General features: G+C 46.0%; 1 protein-coding gene across 3 annotated transcripts in view; it reads right to left on the bottom strand.

The window, feature by feature from the left end:
- Positions 1 to 23,218, bottom strand: part of LOC135401772 (steroid hormone receptor ERR1-like) — a 54,369-nt gene that overhangs the window by 18,332 nt on the left and 12,819 nt on the right. For 2 of the 3 annotated variants that reach the window (XM_064634349.1, XM_064634351.1), the window contains one exon: positions 17,351 to 17,417. The gene's annotated coding sequence lies outside the window, so the exon portion shown is untranslated. Of the gene's footprint in view, positions 1 to 1,263; positions 1,545 to 17,350; positions 17,418 to 23,218 lie in introns of those variants that run through there. The other variant, XM_064634350.1, reaches the window with a different exon arrangement.

Genomic DNA, 23,218 nt, shown 5'->3' with positions numbered 1-23,218 from the left:
GATGCCTGCATTTTTGCATTCAAGTCCATGACAACCCGGGCAAAATCACGGGACTCTGCCCTGAATACCTTTGCTACATTTAAAATAGCGCAAAGAATTATTTCGTTTCCGCTGAACTGACTACGTCCTACAAACGTGCTTAACGTTGCTCGACGTTTGAAAAAAAAAAAAAATTAGCTCGCGTAAAGCTATTAGCACGTTTTCGTGGCGACCACTTGCAGCAAAAGGTCCCTCTCCTCGAAAGTCGATGGTTGGTGACGAAAGGGTTTTATTTAGCTCAGTAGCATCCTAGAAATGGCACAGACAATGGTGGTTAGCTCCTCTTTTCCGCGATACCCGTGGATCATTTGAATACGAATCGCCAGCTGCACGTGTCATGTTTCAGCAGAACAATATTGACAATATATTGGCGGTCTTACACTGTCACTATGCGTACAGAATCGTTTGTTCACCCTAGGCGATGTTGCTGTCAACAGCGGGCACGACCATCTATAAGAACGGAAACAGCCATGGTTTCTGCGCGATTCATTCTACAACACCTGCCAAAAAGGGGCAAAAGAAATCCTGCAAAGCCAAGCAGATACAACACAACTGTGATAAAAATTCTGCTAAAATCACTGTTCCTCCATATCATTTCATGCAGTCTGTCCCAGTGGACAAATGCGTCAATTACGTGAGTAAATTGGTGAGCAAAATCAGCGGCATTCACTCAACGAACTGGACAGAGTCGGAGCCGGCAGTGTATCTCCGTCAAGTTCATGGCATTGCCATGCATTCATGTGTAGACGTATTAAATAACTCAGAGACATGCATACTCGTAACCGAAGAGATAACCGCACGAAAACAGCGTATTTGATGTCGTTGTTTTTTCACAACTAAGCCGTTCAGTCCTTCATAAGCTTGAGTGATCGTTAAATTTTAGTATATTCTAGAAAATAGAAAGAAAACGTTTTCGAAAAGACGTTCAGGAAAGTTATAGCAGCCTTTTGGAAGGAAAATCTGCGTGGCATTTCTGTGACGCTTCAGACGGTACTTCTTTGGTGGCAGTGACACTTTCTTTTGGGCACTACCAATGTACGTTTCATATACGTACATAAATACATTTTCCATCTACCACTATATCTAGATTTGTAAACTACGTTTCTATTTCAAACATTTCACGCAACAATGCTTACACCTGCGGTCTGTCGCCTGCCCCGGTTTCGAAATGCTCAGTCTTAACCCCCTGACAAAACTTGCGACGAATAACACCAAGCTCCCCACCTACGTGTACATCCAGCTTGCAACATGGTCAAACCCGGCAGCCACACAAAACAGCGATGACGAGACGACGATTGCCACCATTCAAGCGTCAACTCTATCCAGGGACGCACAATTTGTCAAACCGCTGGGGGCACAGACAGAGACGACGCTGCCAAAAATCCCAAACAGCGGCGACAAACCTCATTCACAAACGCTTCTAACTTCACCAAGCTGCATGTTTGCAGAAGTGACACACGCGCTTCAGGTAGCAGACGACCAAGAGCAAAGCAGACGACGTGCACAGCAGACACACCGGTGAACGTCTGTCGTCTGCATCTAAAATGCTCGTCGGTTTTCTTCCCATATCGCCTCAAGGGTCGCTATGTCGCTATCTCCTTTTTTTTAACTCCATATTTTTGGCCTTCCCCTCTCACATGGTCATAAATACCGGAAAGTTTTTCTGATCCGCCCCACCGCGAGCAAATAGCGGAACAAAACAACAAAAAACGTAAAAATAGGGGAACACCGCCGTACCGTTAGAGAAGCTTACGTAAGACCCACTAGGTGGCGACACATATCGCAAGGGAAGAGCGCCGCGCTGCGGCGGCCTTGAACTTCATATGTATGCATAGCTCGTGGGCCCCCTCTACTTTCGTTTTTTGTTCCTGATGTTTGGAATGGAGGAGGGGGGGTTGCTAGATTTATGTGTTCCTTGTGCGTTTTTGAACTTTGTATAATTGCAACAAACGCATGAGAAGACAAAACAACACAGTCAAACGCGACGTTTTTCTTTTCTTTTTATCCTTGATATCATTTGTCCTTAAAAAGTTTTCCACCAAACTTGTGCTTGTATTACAATTCGCGCGGCTCCCCACAAGAATTATTGTTACTATCCCCAATTATCCCCACAAGGAAACGCGAGAAAACGTTATGTCAGCAGGTGTCATTTGCTGTATCTAGCTTTAGCTTTTTTGTTCACTATAACACTGAGTTGTCCACTGTGCACTGCGTGCATATTAAAATATTTTCTCTTTTTCATGGAGACGAAGAAAGAAAGAAAAAGGAAGACAATCGACTCCCTCAAATAAAATAAGCCCCAAGAGCGACTTGGAAACATAAAATAAAATAAAAAATATCAACGCTAGCAGACAGAAGCCTCCTGCCCTCGCCACTTTACATCCACCGTTCAAAGTGCACGATGAACAAGCGTGTGAAACCGTGCGTCAGGTGAGTCGACCTTCATCCCCCACTCTTCCGCGTGTACGTTTACGTAGTGTTTCTCGAGCGAGAGTTAAATTACGAGGGGGTTTGTATGTCGGGGGCCATAATACGCAGCAGCGTTTCCCATATGGCTTGGATATCCTTCTGAAGGCCGTCGTCTCCCGCGTAGCGTGATATGTCGGCGCAGACAGTGACGTAACGACAACACAGTCAGGGGTCAACAAACCCTTTCCTCATTCGGCGACGCCGGCGGAAATGGGGGTTACTCGAAACCCTAGGTATTGGGAAACAACACGCGCTCCCAATATAGCTTCTCGAACACAACAGCGCGAGCACGTGGGGTATATTCTTTTTTAGCTGACCCGAGGAAGCACGACGGAAAAAAAAGAAGACATTTTTTCGTTGTCAGAACTTTGAGTTATGCGGTAACTTTCTTGGCCGGTCGACCGTTCTTTGAAGTCGAGATCACATCGCCTACACTGTGAAAGCAGAACTTGACCGCATAACACCGCTCAGAACCTATGGAATGTGGCGGACACGAATAATTTCCCTAAGCGTATCTTAAGACATATAGCAAATCCGACTGCAGACAGAGTGCGAGAACACATAATCGTTTGCGCCGCCCTGGTGCAAACGGGAAGGTGCCGTCACTGGGTTGTGCCTCATATGCACCAAATGCTCATAACCTCCAAACGCTCAAAACCTCCAAACGCTCATATGCACCGAAAAAAAGTTGGTGGTTTTGAGCGTTTGGTGGAAATGAGCAGGAGGGGAGAACCTGCTCATAAGCACCAAACGTCCAGAACATCCGAATGCTCATATGCACCGAAAGGCGGGCGACCACAAAGGCCGGGTCTTCCTCTCCCGCATTTGGAACAAGGTCATAGGGTGAGAAAGGTGGAATGAATGGCGATTACCAAGGCCGCTTAATGTGTCAGTTTGGAGTTTATGTAACAGATTGGTCCTGCTTGTATGTAGCCAGAACGAATAGCGCCTTCTCGTTTATGGATTTCAATTTGAGCTTTATTTTCATAGACATGGATGCAGCCTAGGACAAAAGAATTGATTCTAGCTCGAAAGGCACTCGGCTCCCAGGGCTGTAGCAACAAAGAGCGTGGTCCCCTCCGAACATATGTCCGGGTTCACTTACAGTGCAGAAGCTGGAATACGATATTTATATAGGATTTATATTATGCATACATAGGCCTGCAGTGAACATTTGCGCAAAACCCTTCTTTCGAGCCTTGTTCTTCGCAAGTTGGTTAATCAATGCGTCATAGTCCAGAGATATGATAATCATGTTTTCGGTTGACTACGAACTCAGAAAGCCTGACATCTCTTATGGTTAATTGAGCGCAGGATATTCTTGATCGGTCAGTTTCATTGTGCTGAGACTTCTTTCAGCATCAGCGACAGTAGCTGGTGTGGTCAGAAAATAGAATGCTGACGCAAATGCAAGGATTCAGATATATCTCCTGGAGGCTTTCTTGTATGTGTACGTTAAAAATTGTTTGGCGTCTCTTTGTTTGGCGTCCTCTCTTTTTCTCAATGACACAAAAGGATATTCCATTATAAGTTCGCTGGCATCGATGTCTACCATTTTTACTTCAAAATTGTTGCTGAGATTCTCCAGTTCAAGTTCCGATTGACGCTGCCCCAGGTTGTTAGCGTTTTACAGAAATACAAACAACTCTTACCACTCCACGAGTTGGTCGACAAAACAGACGATCAGTGAGAATAAGAAAGAACTGAGATTTGAATTTTCGTTCTGCAGAAAGACGACTCTTCCTTTTTATTTTTTTATTTTTTTCACTTTTAGGAGAAGGTAGCAGACATTGCAGAACTGCTTCATGATCTTGTCGCGTTGTCTGTACTCCGCAAAATAAAGAGAGGAACAGAAAGAACAGACGCAATTTGTACAATACAAGCGGTGCAGCAAATGGAACCGCTTTTATGTTCCTCATTAAATGGCGTGCAGCATTTATTGTTCATTAAGATTAATGTTAATTTAAAAAAGCATGTCTTCCAATTTCGAACAAATGAGGAGTGCGAATGATAGCACTTGATTGGCGATGATTCGGTTTATCAGATGTCCACAACGACACTCCTGTATTTTTGGGCGCACGGAACCGCGCGGGACCATTTCTTCCGCCACGCAACCAGGGACCAATTTTTCCGGGACGAACTTTTCCGGGACTATTTTTTTCCGAAACTCCATCCAACATGCTCTACGCATTCTCGCTCCTATAGTTATTCTACCTTCGGTCTGGAAGATGACTGGCTTGGTTCTTTGGATGATTGGTTTTCAACTCATTTCTGTTTGCCCACCGTTTTAGGCATTCAAGAACAACATTACTTCCTCTCATAAGTAGAACTCGGAAATTTACGTGCCAAAACCATGAAAATAGACAGATATTTAGACCACAAAAAATACCTAAACAGGCAAGAACATGCAAAAACATACACGTTGTAGCACATGCCAAAACTACTTCTAATGTAGGCTTCACGACGCAGACTTTATACTGTGGAACTGTAGCAAATGCTACAGAACCATTCGATGACGCCAGTGCCTGACTGCGACGCTGTGCAGCGTCAATCCTCCTTGCTGCACCGCTAGTTCAAGCTCACTGGGTGTTATCGTTGAACCTCTAACATATACTCAGTTTAATGTTATTTCTTCAGTTTATTTTTACTCCTCGTTTTCTCTTGTGTTTTCTCTCTTGTGTTTTCTCTTGTGTCGTTTTCTCTTGTGTTTACTCGTTTATGTAGCTTAAGGCGCTATGGAGTAGACGGCGTTCCATGTTGATATCCGTTCATCGGCCACATTTTCTCTTACACGTTTTGTCAACCACACTGTACCTCAGGTAGGCGAATTTAATTCACTGCGGTGACGATGAAAGGTCTCGCCGTTGTTGGCCTCACAGAGGTGGGCAACGTCACGACTGACGGCCTGGGGGAATGTGCATCCTGGTCGACTTCTATAGGAACTGTGCCGACATATGATTTGGTCGAAAGACATTTCATCGAAGATCGAAACGGCAGCGGTCGTTTGATCGATTTTTTATTGGTTCACTTGGAGTGTTGAACGCTGGAGTTCTAAATGCCGTTATCCTAAGCAACATTTAACTGCGTGTAACCTGTTTGCTCGTAAACACATTCCTCATGCTAACCCACTTTGTCAAATGATTTCAAGTATTAAACATTCTTGGCAAATAAATAAAAATAAATTAATGACATTTTTCGATTATTTATTCCTGTTGAATGTGGATAAATTTTAACAATGTATTATTGTTTCTGACAATCAACTGACCATTGTATAGTAGAAAGAACAGTTTTAGTTTATTTACTTTTTGCCTATGTGCAGGTGAATCTAAATTTAGTTCTTGCAACAGACATGTAACCGAAGAAGTCCTTCGAAACCTAGACAAGATAAGCAGGGCAGCAGATCTTTGTACTTTCTCTATTTTTTCGGATAGCGTGCATGTGTAGTGACCCAGATTGCAGATGCATACACTAAACGAGGTTGAACAAAGGTTTTATATGCTGTTAATTTAATATCTTTCGTTGTGCCATGGCGAAATTTCCTTCTTAGCATCCACAGACTTCGAGTGGCTTTCGCGCACATATGGCTATCCCGTTTCAGACAGAATTAGAGCGTTCCCTTTAAATATGTCACCAGCAATGAGAAGGGTGCTTAGAAGAAACACAGACTATCGGCTGTGTGTGTTCTTCAACATGTGTCCGACTGGTTCGTAAATTACAAACGTCTGCAAGTAACCAGCGGTCTCCCTGCAAAAAAAAAAACAACAAAAAAAAACAGAAATAATAATAAAAATGAAAAAAAGCAGAGTACTCTGATTGCCAGCTCCGTATGCTCGAGTCAAAAGTTACAGAAAAAGAGGTGCGGATGACACAGTGCATGCAGTTTTGAACTCCCTTCAAACAAACGTCTTTCGAACAAACGGCGTCGATCAACCGGCTTTCGATCAAACGGTTTTCTACCAAGCGGCGTTCGATCAAACGCCTTCGATCAAACGTCATTTGACCAAACGGCGTTCGACCAAATGGGCGGACACTACGGCGTTCAAACACCCATTGACTCACGATAGATAACAATAAACTTCCACAAAAATTCGTTGTGACTACATACAAGCAGGACCAAGCTGTTACATAAACTTCAAACTGACACATTAAGCGGCCTTGGTAGTCGCCATTCATTGCACCTTTCTCACCCTATGACCTTGTTCCAAATGCGGGAGAGGAAGACCCGGCCTTTGTGGTCTCCCGCCTTTCGGTGCATATGAGCATTCGGATGTTCTGGACGTTTGGTGCTTATGAGCAGGTTCTCCCCTCCTGCTCATTTCCACCAAACGCTCAAAACCACCAACTTTTTTTCGGTGTATATGAGCGTTTGGAGGTTTTGAGCGTTTGGAGGTTATGAGCATTTGGTGCTTATGAGCTACTACCCCGTCACTGGACTTCGGGAGCGCTTGAAAGCGTGTCATACGATTAGCACTTCTTTCTAGCAGCGACTCAAGGACACCGTCTTGAAAAAATCTGGCCAACGGATTTGCGCAAAGAGCAGCACAGGTGCGAACGCCTTGAATGCCCCACTTCGTAAAATAAATAGTCGACAACCATCTACCTTTGCGAAAAGTTAAATAAGGAAACAAGAGATGCCACAGGTCTTTTCTTGTCAAGATCCGTATAGGTGGCTAGGAGGGAAATTCCACCACCGCAAGGAAGGCCAAGTACGTGAAACAACCCCCCCCCCTCATTATTCATCTCATAAGACCCCGCAGAGTGGCCACCGATGACACCTCCGCAAGTTTTTTTCCACTCCGACACCTGTCCACTCTTATAGCTGTGAGGTCCATATTTTGGTCAATATTGGAGACGATGTAAACACGTGACCAATATGTACTTCGGATATCGTACTGAAAAGTCAGATCGTGTACGTCATCTCCCTACTGGCTTCCTTTCCCTGTGGAAAGGTTATTGACACGTGGATGTCTCAACGTCATTTAATATAGTATAATATTTATAATGTACTGTTAATGTCGGCATTTCATATCGTATATACGTGTAATAGAACTACGTAGAGGACGCTGCCTTTCGATACGACCTCTTAACCCTCCAAAAAGGAAAAGCAAAGTCTATCGCACCTACAGAACTAGCACGTGCCAAAAATAAAGGTAACGAGCATAATAAAACGCGATAGGAGAACTGGATCAAAAGCAGACTCCGCATGAGATACATATGCGTGTACTTTCTAAACGTACCGCACGCATGCACCGTTCTATCTTGTTGAGGCAACCATGCATTTGTTCCACCAACTTGCTGTCGCTGCATCCAAAGTAACTTGGCCACTTCCCTTTTGTCCGTGTATTCACAGGAGCGGAAGCCGTCATAGTTTCCTGTGCTCTCAACGCCCAGTGTTCACGTACACTGCTAACCGAATATCCTACTGGAATATCCTACGACACAGCCACAAGATATTTCGTAGCAGACGACAGGAAAGACGTCTGCTAAGTGCGCCACTCCCGATATTCCGCACCGTGTGAATGGACGGAGCAGTGTTTTTTCCACTAGAATCTTCCGTGAGGATGTCGCTCGCGTGAATATACATCTAGTATGCTCAACTTGTACTAGGTTTCGCACCAAAGTACTACCTCGACCATCTATATAACTGAAAACAACACTTGCATCAGCTCTCAGGTACCGTACAGACAGGCAGTTTATGTTGACAGCTTGTTGCTTTTAAACCCAACACGTTTGAAATGTGACAGAGAACGTATTTTTAATTGGCCAACAAAGACAAAAACAGGTTTTTAATTTCCCAGCAAAATTGAGGCAAAAACGGCGACGTCTGGTGGGAAATAATCCGTCAAGCAAAAGCGTCATATGTTCCCGACACGTAGCCAACTTCTTTCGTTTTAGATCCAACGTTGTCCGCACGCGATGTAGTTTTGCCGCCGTACTTGAGGAGCAATGCGCAGTTGGTGACCACTTCGACACACCCATAATTTTCTATTTTAATTTTCGAAGAAGCTATGAGAGCCATTGGGTCACGCTATCGAACAGATAAATCTTCCGAGATTGAACCTCTACTGCTTTACAGTACCTTTAAATTAAGGTACTGTAAAGCAGCAGGCAAGCTGTTAATATTGGTAACGGCATTTGAAAGCTTATTCCGATAGAAACCCACACTGCAAATTTTATGTGCGACAGAAAACTAAATATTTTTTAATCACGGCTGAAGTTGCGGTGAAAAGACGCGGAGCGACGCCTGGTGGGAAATAATCGCCCATTCGTCGAACAAAGTAGCCGGCTTCTTGAACTTTCTTTGAAAAGTTTGTTCAAACGAGATAGATCCTCACATATATTCTCTCCAAATGCAAGAACGTTGGTACTTGGTGGAAACGTGTAACAGAACTGACAGCAGAATCACCACGAGAATCACTGACGCAAAAATGCACCGCGTTCGGCGAGGCGGCGTGGTGATGGTAGCGGTCCACAGATGTCGCTGTACGCTCCCATTGTTATTGGCATGTTTATGTTCCCCGCCCTACTGCCGGGAACTGCGGTGTTCGTGTCGGGTCTTAGACACGGGGTTGCGGATTTCAACGAAATTTGTGGCGTTTGGATACTGAGCACCCAGGTTGCCAAATGAGCCAGCAGTATAAAATTGTATGGCTGCTCCTTTAGAATACCTGTAAAAGGGCAAATCGAAGTATCTCCCCTTCGTGTGACCGCAAGGCCCCAACGAAGAACAAATGAAACTCGCATGCGCCCCCCACGCAACCAGAGGTCAGCACGTGTGACTGCTGCTCACAATCTCCCGCCCATCTCTTAGTTTGCTCACTCAGCTCATTCACCGCGTTGAGCACGAGTGAGGTTTGCCGACGACTCGCCGCGAGCAACGTTTACTGCATATCGAAACTACGGCGCTTCTCTTCAAGAGAGAAACGAAAGTAAACGTCTTCCGCCGTATCTATCATCCTTTTCTCCAAGCCCCCACCCAAGCAAACTTGCGGAGGCGACCAAGCGTGCAAAATGTCCGCTAATATGTCGGTCGGCGTCGGAAGTGATCGCAGCGCCGGCCTTGAGGCGTCCACGTGAACTATAAGCTCGGGGTGGGTACTGACTGTGTGGCCGCATTCGTGCTCATACTGCGTGTAATGTTCGTTTAAAAAGTGCACGTTTATTCCTCTGTAGCGCACAGGAGGTTCGCGTTACACACCATTTTCTCACGGTTCCTCTCGTCTTGAAAAGAGAAAAATGGAAGATGTGATACGACGACCCGCTGCTCTCTAGCGGGCATCAAGGTGTACGAGATTTTTGTTGTTGCGGGACGCGTACTAAGTGGGGAAAAAAACGGAGTGAAGTGTGTCGTTGCTGTGTCTGCGTTGAGAGTTATGCTCAAGCATAGCAGAAGGTAAAGAAGGCGGCTGTCAACGTTGCCAGTTTGTGACAAATAATGTCTCTGACGTCAGAGCAACGTCATTTCAATGCCCATACAGGTAGTAGATAAATAAATAACTGTGCCGCGGATAGCACGGATGGGGGCACTGGCAAGCAATGTATACTATGGATATATTTTTGTTTCAGAGAAAGAGAAATTAAACGACATCCCCTCCCGCATTTAAAATGCTCGTATAATAGACTAAATATGTTTTGAGGAATAAAATCTGTTTATTCGTGCCTTAACCTTTGAATTTCCTCGCTCCAAGTACTACGTCATTACGTTTTCTTTCCCAACTGATTCTCTCACAGCTCCATCATGAAACACAGACATAACAGATACAGGTTCACGAGGGACATTGCGAAACCCCTATATTCCCGTTATCTTTTCCGACAAGCCCCAAAGAAGAAGGGGAAAAAAAGGAACAAGTTGTCCCGTAACATAACACATTCACTCACGCATGATTTACCGGTGCAACCTTTTTCTTTTTTTAGCCATCTCTCCAATACCTAGCGACATCTACAACAAAGATCCTAATCATATCAATCGCTTCCTGCCCTTTGGCGCAAAATGAATGTTTCCGCATAAATTACGTCCCGTCCCTCTCTGTGCTTGGAGAGCCGATGCTGCGTCAAACAAAAACGCGAAATATGGTTATGGCCTTTTGGGGCGGACACAAAAAACGGGAAGGTCAGGAAGGGGGTTCGAACTCATCTGTCGTTATGCATACGAAGAAAGCGGGAGTAAAAATATGCGCGTTCTTTCACAAAAGGGTGGAAATAGGGGAAGTTAATGTGCCGGCACATAACGGGAGTACCTCTGACCCCTGACCTTCCGGGACACAGATGGTGAAAGGTCGTCGAATTTCTGATCAGGCCAAATATGAATTGCGTGCTCAAAGTGCTGCCGAGGGCTAAGTGCATACTTGGTTCTCAGGCTCTTTTTGTGGAGACGTTGTATAGAAAGGAAGTCGTGTCTTATATGTGGGAAAGAGCATACGGGGGATTTGTGTCCAAGGCCGACGCATTCACTTGTGAATCCACACAACAATCTCCATATACTATACTGAAGGCGAAGGATGACGCAATCCCGTTTTTCAGACGAATGTAAGTCGGCCCAGGACGCGCTGTCCTTTCTCCATCTGTCCACGTCTGCATGCCGCTCAAAGCGACAGTTGCTTTGCTGCCACTAACACGGAATTTTAAAAAAATCAAAACTTAATTGTCACAAAAAGGTCCCGCACTCTGCGGCAATCAGGAGCTGTGATAAATAATAAATGCGGTGATAATAAATCAGCGTGCTGTGCAAGTGGGACTCCGCAACAAAGATTGTGACATAGCAGTAACCCTTGGGGTGTCAGGAACGAAATATCACGTTCCCAAAGTGCGCACATTTTATTCCAACGAATTATTACCAAGTGAGCGCTTCGCCTCTGTGAAGCAAGAGGACGCTGAAAGCAACACTGCTGACGTCATTCGGCATGGAAGAATGCAAGCTTCGTAGCAGACACTTATCTCTATGTATAAAGGCTGGATCGCGCATAGGAGAGGGGTGCGGCAGCCATGTTGGAAGGCCCACTGGCGCCGGCTGCTCCCATAGGAAACAATAGGAAGTCATTTGATTTGGAGTATTTATTGCGCTTTAAACGCTCCTCATTGTTGATTAGCACGCATCTTTCTTAGGAATCAGTGTGCTGATGTATTCCAAACGTGCTTCAGCCATGTTCCTGTAGTTTTTAATGGTGATTGCTTTCTTTTTCTTCTCCGCAGCCTGTACTCCGAATAGGAGGTCGTAAGTGTCGTGCACAGAGAGCATACGCATGAAGGTGAATTCGGTGAATGTCAACCTATAAAATTGATTCTATTTTGCTCAGAAAGGTTTCGTGTAAGGTACTTCCGTTTTTATATTTCTTCTTCGTTGTTCGGTTTTCGTGCGGTGTTCCGCGGTTCTTGTTCGCTATTGTGCGGTTTCGTGTTGTATGGTTCTCGTTTGACTTCTTCCATTATCGTATCATGTTCTACGAGTGTCTCTGTGTGACAATAAGACCTCGATCATTATATTTTATTCACCACAAAATGGGGTGGAGTATCGCCCCTGGCTTCTCATCTTAAAATAATGTTATTGTCTCGAGTGCGTTGCAGTTGTTCAGTTGTCAGCCTATTTCATTACACAAGTTCGAAGCGCTATGCACGAAGAGCATGCACATGCGTGACTTATCACACACGCTGTAGGAGCGACTGCACATACGAGCAGATTATTTACTTCCACCGTACCTCACAAATTAAAAGAACAATGGAACAAATTGGCGCAGGTTCTGTATCCGCTTCTTCGGCACAGGTGAGCGTGAGGAACCTGTATAGCACAAACGCATTGTTTATAGAAAATACATGGTTTAGAGATGTATAGGAGCAGCCACACATACGAGGGGCGTTCAAGTCAAACCGGGACTTTTCATTTTTCGCAAAAGTAAAATCAATTTACAGGCGACAAATTAGTTTTATTTTTCCACGTAATCTCCAGCTGCACCAATGCATTTGTCCCAGCGTTTCACGAGGGCTTGGATGCCAGCAGCGTAGAAATCCTTACCGGCGCGTAGCAGCCATGGTCGGACCGCATTCTTGACCTCGTCGTCACAGTTGGGCCCCCAAGGAACGTCTTCAGTGGCCCAAAGAGATGGAAATCACTGGGGGCGAGGTCTGGACTGTAAGGGGGATGTGGCAGCAACTCCCAGCCAAGTGTCTGTAAGGTGCGTGTCGTGAGATGTGCGGGCGTGCATTGTCCCGTAGGAGGAGGACTCCTTTGGTGATGAGGCCCGGCCGATTTTGCTTCAGCGCCTTATGCACACCCCTGAGAATCTGGCAGTAATATGCACTGTTGATATCGAGACATGTTATCCGTCGGTCCTTGAGGATCAGGCGTTCCACAAGCTGGATGTTCTCAGGAACTCTGACACTCCCCGGCCGGGATTGTCCTGCACTGATGTACTGCCGTCTCGGAACCGCTGGCACCACTCAAGCGCTTTGTTGCGGCTAAGTGTATCGTGACCATACTGAGCCTGAAGTCTTCTGTGAATTTCAGATGACTTTACGCCTTCATTCACGAGAAACTTCATGACAATTCGTTGTCGGCCATCTTGTCCAGAACGTGTCTTCTGTTTTGCACAAAGTTTGGACCACCACGCGGTGAATGCGGAGGCCGTGTGAAAATGACCAAAAAGAAGTAGCGCGAGTCATTTGTACAGCCAGGAGACAGAAAGTCCCGGTTTGACTTGAACACCCCTCGTACTTTCTTAGTACGTAATGGCACTAGCGAAGTAGCAAATGCAAGCAAGTCCGAGTTGTCAGATGCATGCGATATACGAATAAACAGATTTTTCCTCAACATAAAGAGCTTACCTGTGAAAAATTATCCCTCTTTCTCTGTCCGCGTCAAGTATACTCAAAGCTGCAACAAACTGTCATGATATGCCCTTTAATTTAAAGGAAATTTTTAAAAATACGGGCAGCCCCGCTTGAACTAAATGCAGACGACAGGATGCAATGGGCCCACCAATATGGCGGCCGGTGACCACGCTGTGGAGCACCCTATGCGCGATCCAGCCTATAAGGACTGTGCGACAAACTGGTGGCGTCGCTATGCGGCCTCCGGAGAAAGTACCTGGCGTGATAGCCGTCGGGTAGCGAGCTTTGTTTAAATGTCAAGTGCGAGCGTCATTCTTTGCCGACCTGTTGCATCTTTAACTGTGTAGGCACCTGAAAGAACTCTGCACTGAGGACCAGATGTGCCATTTCTCGTGATTTCTATGCCTCGAATATCACCGAGAGACTCGCAGGGAATAGCGTTCGTGACGCCTGTTCGACCCTTGCATGAGGTGCACAACATGAGCGAATGTATTCTATTTCTTTTGTTCTATAGTTCCGATGAAACTGAATAAGGACCTGTAAAATGAACAGTGACTTACAGTTGCCACTGTGAAACGCTGCTGGATACTGTATCAACGTCAGATGCACCGGCTAAACCGCAACTTGTTACGAGGTAATCATTGAGGTGATTCATCGCCAATCCCCAGAGCCAATATTGCTCCCAATAATTTGGTTGATGAGCATTCACAGTGAAAACGGAAGTTCTACGTAGTCCAAGAAGTTTAGTAATTACGCACCGACCATTTCACAACCGTCGTGCTGCAAGGCCACGGCGGCAGCCGATATAAAAATTACAAAAAATTTCTTCAAGGATTTCTTTGGCGTTATTTTATCTGAAGGTACTGGAAAAACTGCAGCACAGGTTCAGACAATATGTTATGACCAGATATGTTTATTTACGTGGATAAGACGGACGCACGATGTAGATTTCGGCGACGAAGCCATGGGGCAGTGATCTGCCAAAAGGAACACGAGACTCAGTCAAAAGCATGATGTTTCAAGCGGTATGAGTCAGAGAAATGCTATATAGGCTTCGCTAGCAAGCCAAGATTTTGTGGGACATCAAATAACCATCCTCTCGACGTACCACTTGCACATGTTTTGATGTTTTGACACAGACGTGGGTGGCTGTAGCTCCTTCCGCATTGTTAGATACATTATAAATACGGTGGTTGCTTCTGTGCAGTTTGTCTCCATTATCTCCACATTATTTGCGCTTCGTAAATCAGCCCTTTTATTTACGGCGGTCGCCACGCAAACTACGGTTCCACTTGAGAATGCATAGAACGAGCGGCGTGGTATCACGTCGGGTACCTCCAAGAACGCCGCTGGCGGCGCTGTTGCGACGGAGCAACGCGCCCCCTTAAGTGTCGCACGGTGCCTGTGCTATAGAGATCAGTGGTAGCAGACGATAATGCTGGGTGACGTCACTGTATCTTCCTCTGGGCGAACCGCTGTGCGCTTTGCATTTTGGTTTCGGTTTGGTATTGTCATCATTTACGGATTAATTACTCGCACAAAATGAATGCGAATGTTGCATTCGGTATCAAGGCTCCAGTCCGTGTTCTGTATGATACTTAGCTATTTTTTTTCGAATCCTTGCGAAGTCTCCCTTTGAGAGAGCGCGCCGACATATCCCCGTTGCATTTCGCGCAGGGCAGTCTTACGCACTGTTTCACGCAATGAAAAGCACGCCGTTGTGGTTCCAGATTTGGTGTGTGACTGCTTGCATATGTCGCGAATTATACGTATCTCGTGACGACCTGTTTCCGGATGATAATATGCGTTTCTCCGTAACATTCCGTACGTCGTTGCAAACGTCTCTTGATCGAGGAAGAAGTACGACGAAGTATGTCGCAAAAGAATGTATACCTGCGTATTCAAACGGCATGTGCGAAGAGGAGCCCATCGTGTACTGTAGTTGCTTATCGAGCGCACATATATCTACCCTTTCAAGTTGTGAACAAACACTCGAACATGAACAATCGCTCGCTCCCAGCACCTTGGACGAGACAGGAAAGAGCGGCGGAACGTGAAATATTTTTGCGCAATAATTCCGTGAGAATTCACTTTCGATTTGTCTCCAATTTATGTGTGCCTATTAGCTGTATATAATAGCAACAAGTTTACTTTATTCCGCGTTAGCGCCGCGAAGCAGCTGGGGATATACAGATATGGAGGAGTGGGCCGGAAACAGTAGAGCCTGTGGTAGAATTCCAACCCACCACCTCCCCAATCTTCAAGCCCTAGAGGCGCCTCGTGCCCGGTACTATTTGTAGAGAATATCCCAGACACACTACTACGACACCAGGGTGTGTTCAAATGGACATACAAGCCTTAATAATTTGCAAGGATAAAGCCATGTTTGTGGAACATTTCTCGCGCTTCACACCGCATGGAAAGGAGTTTCCTAAACACTACTCTAGCGGAAGATGGGCAAAACGTCACAGCTTCCTGCTGCAATGTGGGCGCAAGTGGTCAACGTAATGTCTTTCCCTGCTCTTCTAAGCCTTCTAATTAACGATGAGGAATATTCTGCGGCTCAGCCAGGACATCCCGTAGCAGACGATAGGGCCGATGGTGTAGTCTGCCATATGAATAGTACTATGTCACTCCAGATATTCCAGCCAGCGCCGTGCCCCGTTGAGCTGTTTCTTTTTTTTTTTTTTCTTCCACTAGAATATTACGGGGAGATGTCGCCCGTGTGGATACACGGTAAATGGCATGTTCTATATAAAGCACCGTTTCGGGAGGGCGTATTCGGTTTAGAACACCGTTCCAGACAAGTTTTCTCACCACCGCTTCTGCACGACGGGTGTTCTTACGGAATTTAAAAAAGTGTTTATTTGCAAGCAAGCTCTTTTTACACGCTGAAAAGTGTCAAAAGAAATACTATGTACAACCCGAGCACGAGGCCACATGTGCAGGGCCTGCGAGAGAAACATCCGCGCCGGCCCTGGTTATCCCAAAGAAAGAATCCTTTTGGACTCAGCCATCGCGATGCAAAAGCGTTCCTCTCACCGACACACACCCCACGAGATAATAAAAGAGGAATAAATGAGGATCTCGACCAGAGTTGATTGACCCGATAAGCCATCCACACACTCCGTTCCAAGAAGTCGCCCTATAACAAACCAGCAAGGTCAAAGGTTACGAAAGGGGTGGTGCTGCTGTTAGTAAAAAGTGCCCCGTTTTTATACGGCTCTTCGATACGCGCGTTCGTAGAACTTCTATATAGCATATGTGCGCTTGTGTATCTGACACCGCATGCATCATTCGGTATTATAGTTTGAGTGGAGGCTAAAAGCTCAGGGTGGGACGAGGTGGTCTACGGGATTTTATACCTGCAGAGCAGCTGGCTAAAAAGAGCAGTAGTTCTTGAACCGATCTCTTTAAGCAACGTGCACATAAAGAACGTTTATGCTTGTAAAAAGCTTGTGTTCTACGGGGAAAAAATTAAAATCAAGACCAATGTGAGGAATTGGTTTTAACACGAGCCATCACACCAAGTTTGCAGAGAAAGCGCGGTTCGTATTGGATTATAACTTCTAGGCAAGTGAGGTACCACGTGTCAACTCCGCAAACAAATCTAAAGACGTCTGTGATTGGGTAGGTGCGTGACGCCTCCGAGTCACAAAGTAGTGCGCACTCATGCTCCAAGCTGTTGCTCAGTACACTGATCGTGTTATGAAAACAGAAACATTTTCCGCTGGAGGAGGTATACCTATGTGATTGTACCGCTTAATTATGTTGTCTCGTAGTACAGGCTTTTATAACTAATTCCGCTAGCTTTGACGCATTCGGAACTTGGACACTGGGATGGCCACGGTTGCTTTCCTTCCCAATTTTCCCTCTAGCTTGTGGACATGAACACACCCATTGGCTTGCAGAAGTCACGTGACGGCGCTACTCCAAAGCGCAGATTAGAAACAGGTTCAGTTATGATACACCCTCGTATAGAACCGCTTATTACGATGTCTGTCTTTACGTCGAGACTCACCTCGGTGTACCGTGCTCCTCGTATCCAGAAACATGACAGGTACTTCCTTCACCTGAAGTCGTCCACCCTGGAAAGAAGAATACGTCAAAGTCTGCCACAAAGACCCTGCGCTGCAAATACATTGCCCAACCCTCGTACAAGATATGCTCTCGTGCGGCTTGTCGCAAAACTGAACTGGACTTGCAGACCAGCAGTACGGATATAACGTTCGGAGCCGAGTACATAAAACACCGCTTACACGTGTGCAGGGCTAAGGCAGAGAGTTTTTCTTTTCTTTTTTTTTTTTTTCATGTTTACATGCACATTCATCTACCCAGTGAAGCATACATAGAGAAACGGGACAAGTAGGGCACTTTTTTTTTTCTATTTCAGTAAAAAAAGCATACGACATCTTGAAAACTAAACGCCTGGAAGGAACTAAATACATGAATGTTACTCAGAGTGAAGACAGTGCAAACAAAACTTCGCCAAATGGCTCGGCACAAAGCAAAATAACTTCAAAACTTCCCAGTTAAATTTATTGATTATTAACAATTCGGAGTTCTACGTCGCGAGACAGCTACGAGGGTGTTTCCATAAGTTTCCGGCCCGACCAACTTTTAATAGTCATAGAGATGAAACAAGTGTATCACTTATCGACATAGTCACCCTTAACTTCGATGCACTTTTGACACCTTTCAACCAGCATTCTTATACCCTTGAAAAAATACACCGAAGTTTTGCATAATGTAAAAAAAACCCGAGACTAGGGAACACGAAGGGACACGTGTTCCCTAGTCTCGGGTTTTTTTTTACATTATGCATCATCTTCACCAGCTCGCTTGCTTCCTAGCCATTTTTTCATTACCGAAGTTTTGTCCGCAAAATGCTGGAAAACTGCCTCTTGCACCTCACTGTCGTTTTGAAATCTCCGTCCCCTGAGATCCCTCTTCAAGTTTGAGAACAGGAAGTAGTCACTCGGTGCCAAGTCTGGACTGTAGGGTGGGTGGTGGATTTCTTCGAAGCCGCACTCCTTCAGTGCAGCCTTGGGAACAGAAGCCGTGTGGACAGGGGCATTGTCCTGGAGCAACCGGACACCTCGACTCAACCTGTCGCGGCTCTTTTCCTTGATGGCGTCTCGCAGTCGGTGCAGGAGTGAAGCATAATAAGTCGCATTCACTGTGGTGTTCTTCTCTTTGAAGGCGATGAGGAGGATACAGTGACAATCCCAAAATATTGTTGCCACGATCTTCTTTGTGGATTGTGTGACCTTGGCTTTTCTTGGGGGTGCTTCTCCTGGTTTGCGCCATTCCATCGACTCCTTTTTCGAAAGGGGATCATAGTAGAGCACCATAGTCTCATCCCCTGTGACAATTGACTTCAATATTTCTTCTTCGTTCTCTTGACAGAGCTCCAAAAACACTTTGGCACAGATGACGCGCTGTTTCTTTTGAACTGACGAGAGAAGTCGTGGCACCCATCTCGCACTGACTTCTTTCATGTGAAGGCCCTCGCCGATGATGCGAAAAACGGTTGTTTGGAAAGCCCCAGCCTTTCTGAGATTTCCTTCACCTTCAGACGCCTGTCGCTCAGCACTTCCTCCTCGACAAGAGACGAATTTCCTTGTGTTACCACTTCCATTGGATGACCATCCCGTGGATCATCTTCAATGGACTCTCGCCCCAGTCGAAACTGCTTAGCCCAATCTTTTACCGTTGTGTACGACGGAGAGGCTTCCCTGTACACGTTGCCCAGTCGCGCTTTAATTTCTTTAGGCGAAAGTCCCTCTTTTGTCAAGAATTTTATCACAGCGCGGTACTCGATTTTTTCCATTTTAACTGAAGAGTGCGCCCTGGCTATTTGAAATGCCGCTCTCCAACCGACAAAAGCATGGAGAGGGTTGAGGGTGGTGCTCCGGCCCTCCAGCAGATGGCGCCACGCATCCTTAATCGCATTTTCGACCTCGGGCCGGAAACTTATGGAACCACCCTCGTACAGTTATGTGGATTAATTTTTCCCACGTGAGGCTTGTTTCAATGTGCGCCGATATATCCGCACACGACACGCCGTATTTAACAGTCCTCGATGAAGACGACGTGTCTAAGAAAATTGGTACCATGCCAACAAGTTGCCGGTGCACGGGGCCAGGTTCGAACACGCAATCTTGAGACCCTGAGCTGACACGCCACTCGTATACTGTGGCCCAAAGTATGCACAATCTGTAGTAGAGCTGCAATCTAAAAAAATAATAATAAAATATGTATTCGATAGCCTCAGCCACCAGTACTCTTACGTCCCAATTTTCGTCCCATTTTTTTAACAAAATCTATTTTAAAAAGTTACGGGCAACACTGTGTCGAAGTCGCCACTACCTGCGCACTGCTCATCCAAGTACGGCGGCAAAACTATATTGCATGCGCACAACATTGTGTCTAAAACAAAAGGAGTCGGCTACGTATAGTCATCATGAGCAGCAATCCAGTCGGGAACATAGATCACTGTTGCTCGACAAATTGGGGATTATTTTCCACCAGACGTCGCCCCGAGTCGTTTTACCGCAATTTTAGTAGCAAATTAAAAATATTTAGCGTTCCCTGTCACACGTCTAACTTGTTGTGCTGAGTTTAAAAGCAACAAGCTGTTAAACTACGTCGCCAATATAAACTGTCTGTCTGTCTGCTGTTGTACGGTACCTTTAAAGAATGGTTAAAAACCAAGCGAGCTTGTAGCATTTCGAGAAACATGAGACGAAAACTGAAAAATCCAACGATCCAGTGAGAGTAGATCGAAGCAGAAACCTCAGGTCGAAGAGAATTGGCCGCCGATACTGTGCTGATATTGGAGCATTTTACGGATGAGCCGTTGACCCCACGACATTTTCGCCACCGTCACAGCTACATTTCTTTCCGGGTCAAGGCCGATCTCCGACTCCCCTACTTTCCCTTTCTCGTCGTTCCTCCCCCAGGAAAAAGGGCAGGAATGAAAGTGAAGATCGGAATCTCCAACGGGAGGAGTGCCTGTCTCTTCTGGCACGTCCGCTCTTTCATCTGCCTGCCAATTTGTGCGCCGGAATGTGTGTTCGCAGCAGCCAGTAAAAACGCGGCTATCTCTCTATCTTCTCTGTCTATCTCTTTCTTTTCGCGAAGCAACTGTTTGTTCTTATCGAAGCCGCTACGACAAACTAGATTGGAGCGCTTCGAAGGTGGTCACTCAGTCGGGCTTTTCTCATCGTTACTCAAATAGCCTCGGGATTCGACTTGGATTGGATAAAGTGAGAGCTCACTCCCTCGGTTCCAGAAACAGCTCGGGGTGTAAAAATAAAGCACTACCCCTCCTTCCGATGATGAGCCAGATGCTGTGCTGTCGTTCGAACCGAACAATGTCAAACATCGTTTAGTAGTAGCCGAGAACTCTAGTGACGTCATCCTGCGTCTCCCCCCCTTTTTTTTTATCCTGCGCGGTTCCGCCCTCTTGATCATTACTTGTCATGTGCGAATCGTTTTTATATCGGGACATCTAAGATGGCGCCACATACTACACTCTTAATTAAAACAGGCAAGGCTCTATCCAGTTTGTTTTGTTCTTGCAACATGACTTCGCCGCATAACGCACTGAAGGGCAGTGAAGGCCAACCGTTGCACAGGATTATAACGGTACCACTCCTGATTCGTGGAAAGCGTACGTCGCATAGTCACAAAATGGCGTCACGTGGGGTGTGTCCTTGCTAATGTGCTAATTAAATAGAATTTGCTTTCGTTTATCCGTGCTTCAGTTTCCGGACCAAGATTTCGAGGAAATGTCGCGCAGGATGCACAACAGCCGCTTTCACTCATCCGGAGTACAGGTGGCAGAGCCAATGACAAATGCAAACTGCCATAAAGTGCTTTACAATGAGGCTATGAGGGTGTTACGTGGCAAAGGAGTGGCACTGGTGACGAAAACCTCTGTGATACGACGAATACTTTCGTTGTGAAGAACATCGCCTCCATTGTTTGATCCCACAACCACCACGTATAACAACTTGATCATCCTTTTGCGGGTATGTTGAGCGGTGCGTCCCCCAGACTGGGCCGCTTATCGAATCGACGCATGCGCAATGCGGATACATAGCCGGCACGTCAACCACGGCATTCGAGCATGGCTACGAGCGACAACCCAAGGCCGAAACCTCCCACCTTTTCTATCCATTCCTGCTGTGCCAAAAGACTTTGACCCATTTTTTCCCGACGCCACGTCTAAGCTATATTTAGCAAACAACGAAAGTCATTTTCATTGACAGGCGCTAATGTGAAACGCACGTCACGTTTCACTCCCAAAGAAAAATACGCGCCTCTGCACACTGCATCGTGCAAGCCATATGCTTTCCCCGGCGGAGGGAGATATTGAAGATCTGCACGGATCGATGAATCGAAACGGGAAAACCGGAAGTCATGCCGTACAGCGTCCGTTATTTTAGTTTCGGAGAGCGGAAATCAGCAGCGCTGCAGCGATCCTCGCAAACATCAGCGACGTGCAGGTTTCCCTGCTTCTGATACCGTGTATAGTGTTTTAGAGTCAGTAGATCTATACCAGTGTTCGATCGAAGTTTTCTAAGAACGGCACGAAATGTAGTGCGTCAACTCGAACAGAGTTATTCCGCCGGGGAATAAATTATACTGCGGCGCCACCAGGTGCCGCCAATGGGGCTCCCATAGTTTTTGTGTCGGCGCACTACTTGTCGCAGCGTATAGGGACCGTGCGACACCAAAACAGGGCGCGCTACTCCGTCGCGACAGCGCCGCCAGTGGCGGTCTTGGAAGTATCCGACGTGATACCACGCCGCCCGTTCTGCATTCTCAAATGGAACCGTAGCTTACGTGGCGACCGCTGTAATTAGAAGGGCTAATTTTCCAAGTGCAAATAATGTGGAACCTTTCTGGGGCAGCCACTCGCGTCGTCACCTGTAAATGATACGCCGAGAGAATGGTTATTTGACGCCTCACAAAACCCTGGATTGCTTGCGAACGCTATATACGTGTACTTCTCTGACTCCAGCCATTTCCAATATCATGTTTTTGACAGAGACTTGTATTCCTTTAGTCCTCTTTGCACACACATAGCTTCGTCACTGAAATCTACATCGTGCGTCCGTTTTATCCATACAAATAAACACGTAGGGTCAAAACTTATTGTCTGAACTTGTACTAAGTTTTTCCAGTATCTTCAGATGCAATAACGCTAAAGAGGTTCTCAAAGAATAAATTATATGAATTTTTACCTCGGCTACCGCCGTAGGCTTGCGGCACGACAGATGTAAAGTCGTCGGTGCGTAAATACTAAACGTTTTGGACAACGTAGAACTTCCGTTCTCACTGTGAGGCTCGTCAACCAGATTACTGCGAGCAATATCGTCTCTGGGCGCTGACGATAAAATACCTCAATCATTATCTCGAAATAAGTTGCCGTTTGGTCGGTGCATCTGACAGTGATACAGTATCCAGCGGCGTTTCACCGTCACGAAAGTGGCAACTGTAAATCATTAATAATTTTGCAGGTCCTCATTCAGTTTCATCGAAACTAGAACAAAAGAAATAGAATATATTGGCTCCTGTTGTGCACACCTCATATGCAATGGCAGAACGCGCGTCACAAACGCTATTCGCGCTCGGTGGTATTGGAAGATAGAAATCACGAGAAATGAAACATCTGGTCCCTAATGAATAGTCCTTTTAGGTGCTGGCACAGTTAGCGATGCAACAGTTCCAGTGTGGCAAAAAAAGACGCCCGCACTTGAATGTAAGCAAAGCTGGCTACCCGGCGGCTATCACGCAAGGTACTTTCTCCGGAGGCCGACATTGCCAATACTGGTCCAATGTTGGGCCAACTATTGTTTTAGACCCAGTGTTGTCC

This window comes from Ornithodoros turicata, chromosome 7 (assembly GCF_037126465.1).
Source record: "Ornithodoros turicata isolate Travis chromosome 7, ASM3712646v1, whole genome shotgun sequence".
Taxonomy (NCBI): Eukaryota; Metazoa; Arthropoda; class Arachnida; order Ixodida; family Argasidae; genus Ornithodoros; species Ornithodoros turicata.
Note: the sequence above shows the minus strand (reverse complement) of the source record. Positions and strands in the feature narration are given on the sequence as shown.